The sequence below is a fragment of the Myotis myotis genome, unplaced genomic scaffold (assembly GCF_014108235.1).
Source record: "Myotis myotis isolate mMyoMyo1 unplaced genomic scaffold, mMyoMyo1.p scaffold_m19_p_20, whole genome shotgun sequence".
In the NCBI taxonomy this organism is placed as follows: domain Eukaryota; kingdom Metazoa; phylum Chordata; class Mammalia; order Chiroptera; family Vespertilionidae; genus Myotis; species Myotis myotis.
Window position 1 is genome coordinate 3,775,157 of NW_023416325.1, and position 16,322 is coordinate 3,791,478.

The 16,322-nt window shown below is 52.7% G+C and overlaps 1 protein-coding gene and 1 pseudogene across 7 annotated transcripts in view; one reads left to right on the top strand and one right to left on the bottom strand.

Annotated features, from left to right (window-relative positions):
- Window positions 1-16,322, bottom strand: part of KIAA1671 (KIAA1671 ortholog) — a 135,220-nt gene that overhangs the window by 118,182 nt on the left and 716 nt on the right. The window lies entirely within an intron of this gene.
- Window positions 236-766, top strand: LOC118678249 (annotated as a pseudogene).

Consider the following 16,322-nt stretch of genomic DNA (forward strand, 5'->3'; position numbering starts at 1 on the left):
AGAGAAATGGATCGACAAAAGGCGCTGGCAGTGCTCTCGGCGGTCCCGGGTCTGTCTCTTGCTTCAACAGTGTTTGCACGGAACAGACCCAGGGACGCCCATCCTTCCAGCCTCCGACCACTCCTCTCCTGCGTCTTATCCAGTCACCAGTTTCATAACCACCTCTGGGACCAGCCAACACACCGTGGGTTTGTTGTTTTTTTTTTCAACCTTAACTCCTTATTGCCCAACAACCATGAGCTCCCAAATTCGTCAGAATTACTCCACCGAGGTGGAGGCTGCGGTCAACCGCCTGGCCAAGCTGCCTCTGCGGGGCCCCCCCACACCTACCTCTCTCTGGGCTTCGCTTTTGACCGTGAAGATGTGGCTCTCGAGGGCCTGAGCCGCTTCGCCTGCAAGTTTGCGCAGAAGAAGCGCGAGGGCGCCGAGTGTCTCTTAAAGATGCAAAAGCAGTGCGGTGGCCGCATTCTCTTCCAGGACGTGCTGAGGCCTCCCCACGATGAGTGGGCAAAACTCAGGGCCATGGAAGCCGCCCTGGCCTCGGAGAGGACCCTGAACCAGGCCCTTGTGGAGCTGCGGGTCCTGGGTTCTACCCGAGCAGACCCCCATCTCTGTGACTTCCTGGAGAACCACTTCTGGGGTGAGTGGGTGAAACTCATCAAGAAGCTGGGCGACACCTGACTAACATCGGCAGGCTGGCTGGTCCCCAGGCTGGGCTGGCCTGGGTTAGTATCTCTCCGAAAGGCTCAACCTCAAGCAGGACTAGGAGCCTGTGGAGCCCAGAGGCCTGTGAGGGGCCCCTCTGCATCCCCTGGTGTCTGGCTTTTACCTGAACCTCTTCCCGAAACTACTAGCCATTCTTTTAACCACCCTGAAGCCCTCTCCCATGCATTGGACCAAATGACACAATAAAACTCTTTGCAGGAAAAAAAAAAAAAAGTACTATCTCCATTCAATGGAATATTACTCAGCCTTAAAAAGCAAGACAATTCTGACAGGTGCTACAATATCGATAATATCATGCTAAGTGAAATAAGCCAATTACAAGAAGACAAATACTGTATGATTCTCCTTATGCGAGGTATGTAGAGTAGTCAAATTCACAGAGAAAGAACTTGGAATGGTGGCTGCCAGGGGCTGGGGGAAGGGGAATGGAGAGTTAGTGTTTAATGGGGTCGGAGTTTCAGTTTTGCAAGATAAAAAAATTTCTGGAGACGGGGTGGTGGTGACCATAGCCCAACAATGTGAAGGTACTTAATGCCACTTTTTTTAAATTTAAAAATAGTTAAGATGATAAATGTATATTATGTATATTTTGCTACAATTTCAAAATAAATACTTTTTTAAAAAAAGGTAGGGTTTGGACCCAGCTGCCTGGTTCCTCTGTGCCTCAGTTTTCTCATCTGCAAAATGGGTATGAAGATAATAATGCATGCCTCATTGAGAGGATGAAATGAGTTACAAGGATGAAACCACCTGCTTGTTTAGCAGAGTGCCCGGTTCACATAGGCGTTCAGTATGTTAACAGCTATGCCACGGGGCTGGTCACTACCATCCCCCACAGCCGGCTGGGGCTCTGAGTGTGGAGGACACGCACACAAATATGTGGGCCCACAGGGATGGGTTTTAGCCTTGTGGTTTGTTTAATGCCAGGTGCCACTGATGAGTAAGGAATGCAGACTTCCCACATGTAGGGAAGTGGAGAAATTAAACCCATTGAGGACAGAGGCCAATTCAGCAATAGTTACATGTCCCTGCTCAGAGCCAGGCCCAAGCGCCCTCTGCCCTCGGCTAGCTGGGCTTCAGCTCCCCCTGCTCTCCCTGCTCCCCCTCCCCAGGCCCCTATGAATCTGAGGGTGAGAAGCCAGTCCATGGCCCCAGCTATCAGCACATCAGGCCCCTGGGCCTCACCCGAACCCCAGGGGCGGGCGGGGTGAAGGGAGGCAGGTGCCCCCAGGTGGCCACAGGGTCAGAGGATCCAGACACACTCAGGCCTTTCTGTTGCCGACCCACAGGCTCCAGGAGGCCAGACCTGGGAAATGTTCCCAGGGAAGTTGGGGGTGGAACCTGCCTACCACTGACCGACGACTAGCCTCTCCCAGGCCACCAGCCCCATTTATTAAGTGCCCAGAGCAGGCAGAACACAGAGTCCCTGGCCTTGGACCAAACATCTCATCCAGAATCCCAGGACGGGAAGGGCTCCTAAGGAGCCACACTGTCCATCCCCCTACCTTCATCGCCCTGCTGGTTTCCTTTTTTTTTTTAAAGAAACATATCCCAGTCCTGGCAGGGTAGCACAATTGGTCAGAGCGTCGTCCCGATATACTCCAAGGTTGTGGGTCAGACCCCCGGTCAGGGCACATACAAGAATCAACCAATAATGCATAAACAAGTGGAAAAACAAATCCAAGTTTCTCTCTCTCCCTTCCTCTCTCTCTGAAGTCAACTTTTAAAAAATAATAGCTGCCAAAGACAAGCCCAGCACCACGCTAATAAGAACATCACAGGCTGGTTCTACTATCGTCCCCACGGTACAGAAAGGGAAACTGAGGCTGAGGAGTGAGCTTGCCCGGAGGTTCCATTTTAACAACCTGAACCCAGGTTTACCAGACACAAGAACCTGTTCGGCTCTATCCTCTCCCCGTGACAGGGCCATTTATTGAGCACCTACTACACGCCCAGCCCTAAACAGTCCTTTGAAGCAGGCCTCACAATCACACCCATTTTGCAGACGAGGAAACTGAAGCAGGTGGGGACGGGGCTTGTCCAGGGGCAGGACTGGCACTCGGGGCTGTCTCTTTGTGGGGCCCTGGTCATCCTCGCTGGCCTGGACTTCGCCCATCCCCACCTCTGCCTGTCAGGGCCCCCCTAAGGCTTTGTCCAGAGGCAGGTGGCCCCCGGGCCCCGCCCGCGGTGGGCTCCAGCATGCGGGGACAAGCGGCAAAAGGGCCCAGACCTGTTCCTCCACCCACCCAGTGCTGGGTGCTGAAGCGTCTACATGTCACAACCTGCCCTGTGGGCCCTGTGTCACCCAGGGGAGTGCCTGAGCCTGGCAGGTGGCCAGAGGGTCTTGAGCTCCACCCAGACAGCTCCAGAGCTTCTGCAGCCTGAGCCAGCTCACATCTGCTGGGGGTGGTGGTGGAGGGGGGGAGATATGCAGCAAGGACAGGTCCCTCCAGCAAGGGGGCGGGGAGGAGAGAGGGTCAGGCCAAGGGGGGTGGAGAGAAGCGTGAATTAGGAGCAGGAATCCTGACATCTTGTCCCAGCTCAGGCTCAGCTCCCGGCTGGCTGTGTGACCTCAAACGAAACACTCATCCTCTCCAAGCCTTTTGTTCCCTCCCCTGGAAAGCAAAGCTTCCAAAGGAAAGGCACACAAATCCAGACGGCCTTGTCAGGGCCGGGATCCAATGCCCGCCCCTGGGGACTCTGCTGCCTGCTGCACAGACAGGGAAGGCGAATGTGAAGCAATCCTCCCCAGGGGCGGCCGCCCGGCTCAGCATCCCCAGCGGCGGCAGCGCCAAGGGCCTCGAGTCCCTGGCTCAGGAGAGGGAGAGGGAGCAGCAGGCTGTCAGGGGCCCTGGAGACAGGGCTCCGTGACCGTGCTCAGGCCCCAGTCAAGCTGCTCATCCACCCTGGCCACGTCCCCCAGGGCAGGCCAAGCAGTGAGCCCACTCTGACTCCAGGGGAGGGTGGATGTAGAAGCACAACCATCCCCTTAACTCAGCGAAGAAGCCAGAGCTCCCAACCTCTGCCAGTGAGTCAGCACTGTCATCGCCAAGTGCCCAGGGGCACCGAGGCCAGATGAAAGGAGCGAGGACTTTGGATCCCAGCTCTGCCCGTCCTGCCTGCACTTCCTGACTCACCGGCCCTCTCTGAGGCTCAGTTTTCTCACCTGCAAAAAGGGATCAATGCTGCCTACTGGGTGGGGCCATCCGGAGGACGTCCCAGGTGAATGTACAATATTCCACCACGGTTGACCTACGAAGAGGGCACGTTCCCATTTTCAGCCCCAGAGGTGGATGGGCGAGGCATCCAGCGTGAGGGCAGTAAATGCTGGTCAAAACTGAGCACGACAGTGGGATGACTGCTCAGAGGAGGAGGGGGCAGCAGGAGCAGAATGGAGGAGGGATTAAAATCTCTCCTCTGTGTGAGCAGAAGGATGTCTCATTTACAGGGAAACGTCTTGCACACACACCCAACTGTAACACCCACACAGCAAACAGTTCGCCTGCGGGCGGCCTATTGCTTTACAAGGTTAGGTTCCGGCACAGCAGAGCACGGGGTGTGTGATCCCGATACAGACGCTGTAATTTATGTGATGCATATCCATGTGCATTAGAGCAAATGTAAGCAGCACGTCGAACATCTTGGGAGATGTTTCTTAAGTTTTGAAAAATGAGTCAAACGTGGTTCTCTCCACACAACGGAACATTATTCGGCCAGGAACAGGAATGGAATGGAATCCTGATACACATCACAGCACGGATGAGCCTTGGGACATTATGAAAAGTGGACGCAGTCAGCCACAAAAGGCCACATATTACTGTATGGTCCCATTTATATAAAATGCCCAGAAAAACCCAGACACAGAAAGTAGATGACTGGTTACCGAGGACGGGCATAATTAGAGGAAATGAGGAAATGATGGCTAACGGGTACAGAATTCCCTTTTGTGGTCACAGAAATATTCTAAAGCGAAGGTTGCGGAACTCTGTGAATATACGAAAAACCACTGAATTGTACACTTTCCTAAAAGTGTACCATTTTTCTTACTGAACGCATTTTTTATTGTACACTTCTGAAAGTGTGCAATTTTTTTATGGAAGTGTAATGGACACATGACATTATGTTAGTCTCGGGTGTCCAACGTCATGATTCCGTGTTTGTAAACATTGTGACATGACCGTGGTCCTCAGGGTCGACCCCCGAAGGAGACGCACAGAGGGGGCTGCTTCTGGTGCAGATGGGTCTGTGCAGCACCAGCAAAAATAAGACGAGTCAGCACCGCAGCTGCCTTTTCTTGATCACCTACTGTGCGCTGAGTGCTTCGTCCCACTCAAGTGTGAACTCACTGTTAATTAAACATACTCACAAGCAACATGGAGTCAGACTGCAAGACAGGAGTATCAATAACGGCCACTCTAATGTACTATGAGGATTAGCAAGACGGTGCCTAGCAAGGAGTTAGCATAGGGGCTGCTCAGTGTTACTGTTATGCATAAGTGGTGGAGGAAGAGGGGGAGGGGGACTAGGAAGGGGAAGGAGTCCTGACTCTGTACCTGGTTGTGTTGGAGCCTTTATATGTTGTGGCACAACCACCTTATAAGGTGAAACCTACTACGATTCGTCCCATTTTACAGACAAGGCAACTGAGGATGGATGAGGTCGTATCTCTTACCTGTGGTCACAGAACTAGTAAAGGGCAGCATCACTTCCCCCCGCCCCCATGGATGTCACCAACCCCACCCTCACTTCTGAAAACCGGGCTCCATGAGCCCCTTCCTCTCTCTGGCAAGTCCGGGTCCCCACTGGTGCCTGGATGACGTCCTAGTTTACAGACACTCTTCCCAGGTGTGGCTGAGCCTCCTGAAGCCACTGCTGCAGCCAGAAGGGGTGGAGGAAGGCTCCCCATGAGCTCATCTTACAGGGGCCACCTCCAGCCCGCTGGGTGCCAGCGGCTTTAACTTGGACAATGCCCAGGCCTCGGCGGAGACAGGAAGCATCGCTGAGGGATAAAGATCAGGCCTGGCTGGTGAGCGCCCACAGTGCTTGGTGTGGGCCGAACTGCCTGACCAGCATTTCCAAACTGAGCCAGCCCTGCCTCTGAAATGCCTGCCCGGAGAAGGTAACCTGGGGTCCTCCCAACCTAATTTCCAATCCCCCCCCCGCCCCCCGGCCCCGTTGTAAATTACAGAATCCCAGAAAGGGGCTCCTCGTGCAAAGCAAGAAAAAGCACACATCCGTTAAAAACGCTAGTGAGAATGAAGCATGCGCTGTGTGCGGAGCACCTCTCTGAGCACTTCACGGACATGAACGCATGCAACCCTCACAGCAACCTCATTTTACAAAGGAGAAACTGAGGCTCCGAGGGGGGAAGGGACCTGCCCAAGGTCACGCGGCCAGGAGGTTACAGAGCCAGGATCTGGTTCCAAGCCACCTGAGAATAAAGCCTGCATTCTAAATCCCAAGATGCATTGCTGACAGGTCTAAAAATCATATTCCAAAATAGCAGCCCTGGTTATCTTTAAATACGGGTTCATAAGAGTTTTATCTCCCCCTTTATATTTACCTGGATTTCTAAATGCTGGGCAATGAAAATGTATTATCATGTGAATGTATTGTAATAAGGGATAAAAAGAGAATAAAATTACTAATTAGGAAAAGGAAATGAGCCACCATGTGCCAGGCATGCAGGTGACAGCCGAGTAAAGCAGAAGGGCCCACCAAGGTACTCCCTCACTGTGCTCCAGAGGGATGCGTGCGCACAGTGGGGGCTTTACCCAACATCGCCACACCATTCACCCCAATATTCGCCCATGTGACCTCGCTGAGAGCTCCTGGCCAGGCTGAAAGGCAGGCACCAGCACCCCCATTCCACGAACGAGGACACCAAGGCAGAAGGGAGAAAACAGGCAGGATGTGACCCTGCGGCTGTGCAGCTTCGGCTAAAGCCCCCACTATGCGCACGCATCCCTCTGGAGCACAGTGAGGGTCTTCAAAGGCAGTGACTTTGGTGGCAGACAGAGGCTGCAGTCCACAGAACAGCCGCCTTCCTGGGGGTGACTCAAGCCTCAGAACAGGAACTGGGTGACACCCAGAGAGCCCCTGGGGACAGCCAGCTGACCCCGACTAAAGCCAGGGCAGATGGTTCACACTTGCTCTGCTGGGTCAGCCAGTATGCTGGGCATTCCAGAAATTCCTCCAAAGCTTTTTGTTGCCTCCACCCTCCACCGCCCCACACCCCACCCCCACCCCCGCCCCGTCCCTGCCCCTTCCTTTTAATGATCTAAGAGAAAGAAAGGCAAGAGGGGCTGGGATGAGGCATCTGGATAAAGACCACACTTGAAGCATTATCACTTCCACTCTGGAGTCCGTGTCCTGCTCCCAGGAAGGTGGTCTGCTGGCTGCTGAGCTGCCCAGTCTCATCTAAATCCTGACTGTGGCAAGGGAAGGGGGTTTGCTTCCAGGAGTACATGGTCCCCATCCCAGTGCCCACCCCGCATCACATCCCTGGGAACGCTACTCTGTAACCCCCCATCTAACTCTCCATGAGGGCAGGAGCTGTGGCCCAGGCAGCTCGGACACCAGGTCCTGCCTCTGGTACACAGGAGGTGCTTAATAAATAACAACAATGAAAATGATCAACGAGCCCGAGAGAGGAAAGGTCACACTGCACTGGGAGTTCTGAGGAGAGTATTCCAGGGAGAGTTGGGAGAAGGGAACTGACGGAGCTGAGTTATTACAGGGAGGTCTAGGTTTGCAGGGGGCAGACCTGAGTTCAAATCCAGCCTCCGCCACTTCTTACCTCAAGCTGAGTGACACGAGGAGGGCTTTCTGTCTCTGAGCCTCAGTTTGCTTATCTGTAAAGGGGGTTAGTAATACCAACTGTCTGGCCTTGACTGGTTTGGCTCAGTGGATAGAGCATCGGCTGGCGGACTGAAGGGTCCCAGGTTCGATTCCGGTCAGGGGCATGTGCCTTGGTTGCGGGCACATACCCTGTGGGGGGTGGGCAGGAGGCAGCTGACCGATGTTTCTCTCTCATCGGAGTTTCTAACTATCTCTCTCCCGTCCTCTCTGTAAAAAATCAATAAAATATATTTAAAAAAAAAAATACCAACTGTCTGAGTGACTCTGAGGACTGACGAGATGTATACACAATACCTCCCTAGCAAAGGACCTGGCACACAGTAGGCTCCTGGGGAAAGGTGGTTTTCTAGGCCCTACCTTTTAAACGGCTAATTTTGATTCTTCCCAGAAGGGGTAGCAGGAATAAGAGGCCCTGGGATCTACTCATCCAGTTCTTCAGGCCCAGAGAGGGGAAGGGACTTACCCACGGACACACAGCAGAGAAGCCGGTACTAGCACTCAGTATCAGTATCAGTTCTAATGGCCCCTGGCCTCTCCCCGTGACCTAGGAGCCCTACACAGGCCAGGCACAGCGCCTGGCATGCAGGTGTCAGTTCCAGGATCAAAGACAAGAGATTTCCAGTGCTGGGGCCTAAAATGAAAGGGAGAGACACACTTGGCCAGCTTCCTAGGCCAAAGGGCCCTGGGAGTTCCCCAACTAAGTCACTCCCCGGCCCAGCCCAGGGCACTGGGCAGGGCTCGGCGGGCACAGCGCCCACCAAGGCCCAGGCTTCGTGTCCAGGCAGGCGGGGCTGCGTGAGCTCAGAGGGCGACCTTAGTGTATCCAATACGCCCGCTGGCCTCCTTCTGCTGGGAGGTCCCGCACGCTGAGTTTCCTTCCCCGGGCAGGGCCTCCCCACGCCAGGGGATAAACAGGATGGTCCCCAGAAAGGGCTTTTGTCACTGAGGAAGCAAAACAAAAAAGAGAAGAAATACCACAGTCGGCTGGGAGCCGCAGCCCTGACCTGGAGCCTTTGAAAAGACAGCTGTGTCCCCAGCAGGCAGGACTCATGCCCAAAGGCTCCGGGGCTCCCTTCCTGCCTGCCACTGGCTGGTCAGCTGGACAATGCCTTCCACCTCTCGGGGCCTCGGTTTCCTCATCTGTAAAGTGGGAACAACACTAGCACCTGTCTTTATAGGATGAAGAAAGGCTATGATGAAGGATCTCATGAAATGAACAAAGCCATGTACCATCGGAACTGGAACATAAGAAGCAGTCTGCCAATTCAAATTATTATTATTACTGTCATTATTTCTGCTAGTACTGCAAACAATAAAGATTTATGCTGTGATTTATAAAGCAATTCTTTGGTATAACTTACACTTTTTTTTTTTAAACACCAGCTGATCTTTTTACAGGGAAGGGCTCCAGGAGTTCCCCGTGCAGCTAACTCACCTAATCCCACAATGATCCCACAGGGGAAAATCTTAGCATCTTCTTTCTGTAGATGGGGACTGAGGCTCAGCGAGGCAAAGTCACTCACTCAAAGTCACACAGCAATGACGTGGTGGAGATGGGACGGGACACTAGCATAGTCCAGCTCTGCCCTGCTTCACCACTGGGGAGAGAGACTCAGGGCACAGGAGCCGCGGCTGGGCTGCACAGATCCACATTCCCCCCCTCCCAGTAGCGGCCTTGGGCATGCCACTCCCTCTCTGAGACTCAGTTTTCCCATCTGTAAAATGGGGACATGAGAATCAAGTAAAACAATGATGTGCACAGTACCTAGGACAGAATGAATACTCTCTACTTATTTTTTTTTTTCTACAGTGAAGAACATTTTACTGCTCTGAAAAGCCAGGTCTCAGCAGATGAAGGCAAGGCTGCCTCAGTCATCTCCTTCAAGCTTCTGAAGGCACAGTGGCCAGGACAGGAGCCACCAGCGACACAGAAGTCAAAGGCTGTCCCCTCTCACCCCCTAGGACACCTTGGGCCATATGAGACTCACTTCCCAGACAAGGAAATGCTCATCGAGGTGAAGGGGCGTGCCCAGGGTTACCCAGGGATGCCACACCTGTGCCACTCCGAACTCTCAACCTCCTGACCCAGCTTCCTTCAGAAGCCACCCCCGACATCCAGCAGAATCCCATTTTCCCCAAAACAGCACAGGATTCGCCACGTAATTGACACGGGATAAACTGTTGCCCAATGAACGAATGAAGGAGTGGTGACTTCTCACCCCGCACCTGGGTAAATGGCCTCCTGCAGAGTCTCATAATCATGGGGCTCCCTGAAGCCTGCTGGGTGCTTCCACCCGGGAGCAGTGTGACTGTCCCTTACACGCAGAGCTCCCCGGACTCTTCCCGGCTGGACGGCAGCGGCTTCAGGTTCAAGGGTGCTGAGTGGCTGGTTGAGGCCCTTGGTCCCTCCCTGGGAGCAAGGCTTGCTCTAGGGAGAGAACCATGTATTGACGGACCCATTAGCAGACCCTCCAGCTACAGCAGAAGAGGACAGCACCAGCTCTAAAAGCATCTGCCCCACCACCCCCCCTCCCCCCAGCCAGGTAGCTCAGTTGGTTAGAGCATAGAGCATCGTCCCGATATGCCAAAGTTGCTGCTGGTTTGATCCCCGGTCAGGGCACGTATACGAATCAACCAAAGAATGCATAAATAACTCTCTCTCTCTCTCTCTCTCTCTCTCTCTCTCTCTCTCTCTCGTTCTTTCTCTAAATTCAATAAATAAAAAGTCAAAATTAAATAAATAAAAAGCATCTGCCTCCTCACTCCCCCCCACTCCTTCCCCCAAGGCCCTGGTGGCTCCCAGAACGAGAAGCAACGTCCCTGGGCCTTCACAGACTAATAATAGTATTAGTAATGACGACACAAATAGCTAGTGCACATCCAGTCATTAGCGGGTACTACATGGTAACTCATTTAACATGCATCGACTTCATGAGGCAGGCACTACTGTTACTCTCACTGTACAGATGAGGACACTAGGGCACCGAGAGGTTGACTGCCAGGCCAAGGCCACACAGCTGGAAAGTAGTGGAGCTGGGATTTGAACCCAGGCAGTCTGGGTCTGGATCCCCTGCAAATCCCCAAGGATTCTTGGTAATGTCTGATTCTGCAACCAGTTCTGCAGAACCAAAACCCAATTTTGCAGAATTCCTCATTCTACCCAACCTGGACTCACTTAGCTCCACAATCATAGGCACCATTTATTTATCATCTAGTTCATGCCAAATCCTTCCCGCTAACGGCACAAGCACCCTGTATCCACCTTACAAACAGGCAAACTCACGGAGGCTGAGAGAGGTGGTCATATGACCCGTTGGGGCGGAGCTGGGATCTGGACCCAGGTCTGTCTCCTGTGCAGCCTCCCTTGGCCTCGCCCGCCGTGTGCTCCCACTCCACGGGCTCCAGGTGCTACAGCCTGAGGAACTGTAAGCCACACCCACAGCAAAAATCGTCATGGAGACGACCATCCCTCCCCTTCACATCTCATGTCACAGGCATGAAGCACCTCTTCACCCACTAACAGCAGCTAGAATGCATTATTCCCATTTTCCAGATGAGGAAACTGAGGCTCAGAGAGGCGAACCGCCTATTCCAGGTCATGAACTCAGACCAGGTCTTCTTACCCAGAGCCCTGTTCCGATGTGTCCCACACAAGTCACGAGCCACGACTCCCACCACCACTCCGGGCAGACCCTCCTCCCCTGCATGGACCCATGCTGCCCCATCAGAAACATGACCGTGGCAGGCTGGATTAACTGCTCAGAAAATACATCCTGACTCCCACTCTGCCTCCTTGATGCTGGGCATGGCTACGTGACTTGCTTTGGCCGACAGAATGAGGTCAGAAGTGACACCTTCCTAGTTCCAAGTGGAGGCATTCAGAAGCACTACGGGTTCCCGTTGGGCTCGCTGGCCGGCTGCTGCCTGTCAGCCTGGGTATCAAGATGAAGATACACAGGGCAGACGTGAACCCAAAGGCTGGAGTCCAGCCTGCCGGTCAACCCCAGCCACAACCCGCAGACCCACAACCATGAAACCAATGCTCGCTATTAAAGGCCGCTGCGATTTGGGAGATGTTTGTTACACACCATTATCATAGAAAAACCTGACTAATACACGGACCACATATCTCCAGAAGGAAGCATGTGGACTTGTGTATACATGGGCAGATATCTCCCAAGACACAGTCCCCAGCCAGTTGGATTAAAAACAAACAGCCACAAAACCTGCTGCCTGGAGGAACTATAGCCTTCCCTACCACCACGCCAGAGGCTGTATCCCATGGCCACTGATAAGACACAGCCATCCACTGTTCCCTCTCACTGAAATGTACAAACTGGGTGGCTCTCTCTCTCTCTCTCTCTCTCTCTCTCTCTCTCTCTCTCTCTCTCTCTCTCTCTCTCTCTCTCTCACAGCCTTGGTGGGAGTGTGAAAGGTCCAGCCACTCTGGAGGGAAACTGGGCAGGCTAGATCACCATTCTAAACAGGCTTGATCCCAGCCTGGGATAAAGTTCCCCGTCCTGAAATCTGTCCTGCAATCGACCGCAGTGAGTGTGCAAAGACGCGGGCAGGGAAGTTTATTGCAGTGCTGCGTGTCACAGCAGAAAACAACTCAATGTCAGCCAACGGGGACCCGCTCAATGACGAACAGCACCGCGTGCTTTGGAGCGTGGCTCAGCTTTCTGAAAGAGCGGGCTAAGTCAACGCATTCTGAAATGGGAACGTGTCCAGATCTGTTTTTAACTTAAGTGCGAAATGTATTGTTTTATGGTTGCTGTTAAAAGGCTATGTCTGCATCTGCTGATTCATTTGTTTATTCCACCACGATTAACTGGAGGAAACAGCAGTGAATGTAGACAGACAGGGTTTCTGCCTTCTGGGAGTGTAAAGTCTGGAGGAGAAAGAGGCAACAATAGCAAGTCCACTAAGACCACCACAAACAACAAGGGTAGTAACAGCAACACACACACACACACACACACACACACACACACGCCTGAGCACTGGCCGTGTGCCAAGTGCCCCGCGAGGCAGGATCCCTCATTATCCCCATTTACTGACAAGGAGACTGGGGCTCAGAGAGGGTAAGCCACCTGCACAAAGTCACACAGCCAATAAGGGGTGGAACCAAGACTCAATTCCCTCTGCCTGGCTCTAGCGTGGATGCAAAATCATTGGGCCAATTAGCAGAGTGTGATAAGGGCTGGGGTGGGAAACTCACGCTTCACTTAAGACAGTATCGTTTTGTGAAGTGATTGGTATGCCGTGTGTTATTTTCACAGTGTGTGAGTACATCACTTCTGACTCAGTGATGTAAACATCCAGAGTTCATGCTTTGGGGACATATTACATGTTATTTTCGTAATACTAAATAGATAGATAGGAAAGAGAGCGATAGATACCGTGTGTATCACATCTGACTCAGTCATGTAAGCACCCGTAGATCAACACTTTGGGGATGTATTTCATATTCTTAATGGAGACAAGGCCATAGAACATTTCAAAGGTCATTACCTGAGCAGTTAACAAAGGTAGCAGAGATAGCTGCCTCCAGGGGTCATGTGACACCATGTGTATACTGTCTCACTTCGCCTTGTCCCTCCCTCCCTCCCATCCAATGGACCAGATTCCTGAGGGGCGGGTTCCAGAGGACAGGGGCTCTTTGGAATTGCCCAGGTTAGATGCTCAATCAAATATTCATCACACTGAAGGAGACAGTGTATGTTGTATGTGTGTATCCCTCAACTCAAAGGCTGCTCGCTTCCTTTGAAAGGACAGGAGTTTGAGTAGGGGGAGCAGGCAGGGGGACCACACCGAGTCTCAGTTTCATAAGCCGCAAAATCAAGGGTCCTGAAAGCAGGCATCACCTGGGTTTGATGGGAAGAATTTTAAAAAGAACAAAATATAATAAACATATTTTTTATTGATTTCAGAGAAGAAGGGAGAGGGAGAGAGAAAGAGAGAAACATCAATGATGAGAATCACTGATTGGCTGCCTCCTAGACGCCCCACACTGGGGATCAAGTCTGAAACTTGGGCATGTGCTACGTCTAGGAATCAAACCATGACCTTCTGGTTCCTAGGTCAATGCTCCACCACTGAGCCACACTGACCGGGCAATAAATAATATTTTTAAAAGAGCTTAGGCCAGGCCCTGGCCAGGTAGCCCAGTTGGTTAGAACGTCATCCCGATAAGCCAAGGTTGCAGGTTCGATCCCCGGTCAGGGCACATACAAGAATCAACCAATGAATGCATAAGTAAGTGGAACAACAAATCAATGTTTTTTGTATTTCTCTCTCTCTCTCTCTCTAAAAATCAATCAATGAAACGCGGCTGTTCTGTTATGTGCTTTACCCATAGTCTCTCCAACCCTCCCATTTTATAGAAGAAAAAACTGAGGTTCCAAGAAGGAAGTGGCTTGTCTGTGGTCACACTTCCATAATCTGGATGGGTGAGTGTGGGAAGGAACGTGACCTCCTGGACAACCATCCTCTTGTCTGCCTCTCTATCCCAAACCTGCTAAAGCTTTCCTGTTTGGGTATGTAGGGAGGGGCAGGGGCGTGTAAAGAGAATTTTAGTGGCAGATGGTCTAACTTATATTCATTCAACACACCCTTCATTCTGGGTATACCAATCAATACATAATTCTCCAAATGAGCTATGCCTCTGCCTGCGCTGTTCTTTCTGCCTGGACTGTTCATTCTCCCCTCCTTGCCTCCTCCTTGAAAACTCAGCTCAAGTGTCACCTGTGGTCACCCCCTCACCCCTCACCCCCCCCACACATCCTGCCTGGAACACATCCTGATGCCAGACTGGAGTAATAGTCATGCTCATTGCTTAGTGAGCACAGACCAGTGCAGACACTGCCCGGCATTTCCATGCACTGGTTCACTGAACTCACATAACAAGCCCATCATGAGCCCATTTTACAGATGAAGAAGCCGAGTCTCAAAACAAGTACCATGCCCAAGGCCACAGCCAGGAAGGGGCAGGGCCAGCATTTGGCTCCAAACCTCCCAGGATGGCTCCCTCCTTTCCATCCTGGTTTCTCCGGAAACTCCCCGGTTTATCCCTGTTTCTCCTCCCAGGCCCTAACGCCAACCTCTTCTTCCCATAGCAAGCTCTCCAATAACTAAACCCTGAACCTCTTTCTCCCCGCCCCGCCCCCAATTCTGAAGGCATCAGCCCCTCCTCCCATTATCACAACTGGCACCTTCTAAACAATTGCTTCCTTTCACAAAGCCTTTACCCCTCCCTTAAGGATGTGACTGTCAGTGTCTTGAAGTACTTGTTGAATGGATGAATGAATGAATGAATATTTAAAATATTTTTCAGGGGCTCTTTTTCTCAGCGGATCAGAGATGAAACAGGTGATGCTGACATGGGAGAAATGCTCAGGGCCATTCTCTTACCAAGGTCAGCCCTGAACAAAAGCCAGCCCCCAGGACCTCCAAGGGGAACGAGGCCCTTCCAGCCTCAGAATCTGGGGTGAGGGCTGCACCCCCATCAAGAGCCAGCACAGCTGCCTCACTGGACTGGAGGGCAAGCTGCTTACTTCATAGCTAGAATGTAATGCCAGGAGGGCAGATTCTATATTGCCCTGGGCCATAGCACGTCTATAGTAGGTGCTACACACACACACACACACACACACACACACACACACACACGAAACATGTGCCCAGACACTGTACTGAAACCCGGCTCTTCTCTCCGGTAATTGCACCCTTGTCAAGCATGTACTCGTAAATCCTTTAAAAAGGATTCCCCCTAAAACCACCAGGACGGGAACTGTCCCCGGGCTGAGATGCCTATGTCTGGGGTGAATGCATGTTTGTCCCTGAGCCTCGATGGATCAGCAAAGGGAAAGCTGGGCCAAGGAAGCCTTGTCCAAAGGCCCTGGTTACTGATTAGCCAAACCCCAGAGCTTCTCACTGCAAGGACTGGAGGAGGGCGGGGTGGGGTGGGTGGGGTGGTGGGGAGTTAGTCTTTCAATCCCTTTGGAAGAAAGACCAAGTTAAACATCTCTCTAACCCTGCAGTTTACAAAGGCAACAAGTTGGGTTCCCGGAGCCCTCCCTCGGATACTGTAGAGGAAGCACAGGGGATGGATGGGATGTGGGAGAGAAGGGGCCACAAATGAGGGCCCACTAGTATCTGTTCCATACCTATCATACCCGATAATCTTTCCAGCCGAAGAAGAGGGAGGGCTGTGAACCCCACCCTCACCTGATTTTGCTCAGAAGAGAGGCCTGAACTCAGAGAGGTTAAGAGTTTTGCCCAAGGTCACAAAGGAGCTGCAAAGAAAAAGCTCTTTCTTTGTGCAACAGGTACAAGCCCTTTCCTTTCCAAAAGGTAATGGCTGCTCCCGGCTAGAGGAACTTGTCCAGCGGCAAGAAGCATTTGGACACCTGGGCGAATCGCAGAGGTCGCACACTCCGCTCCGAGGCTCAGAGCGGGGTTTCAGGGCGCGGTGCCCCGGTGGAGGAGAGTGTGTGCCAGGAGGGTGTGGAAAGGTCAGGCTTGGGTGGGGGTCAATGCGCCACTTCCCTTCCCCAGGGCCCCGCCTGCAGACCCTGGCGGCGCCGCCAGAGGGGTGGGGACCGACGGAACCCGCCTGGGAGCTCTGGAGCCTGAGCCCTAAACCGATCAGGGTGCCTCAGCCCTGGGAAGGCGTTAGGAGCGGAGCGCAGGCCGAGCGGGGAGGGCGCGTCCAGAGCCCAGGCGCCCGCGGG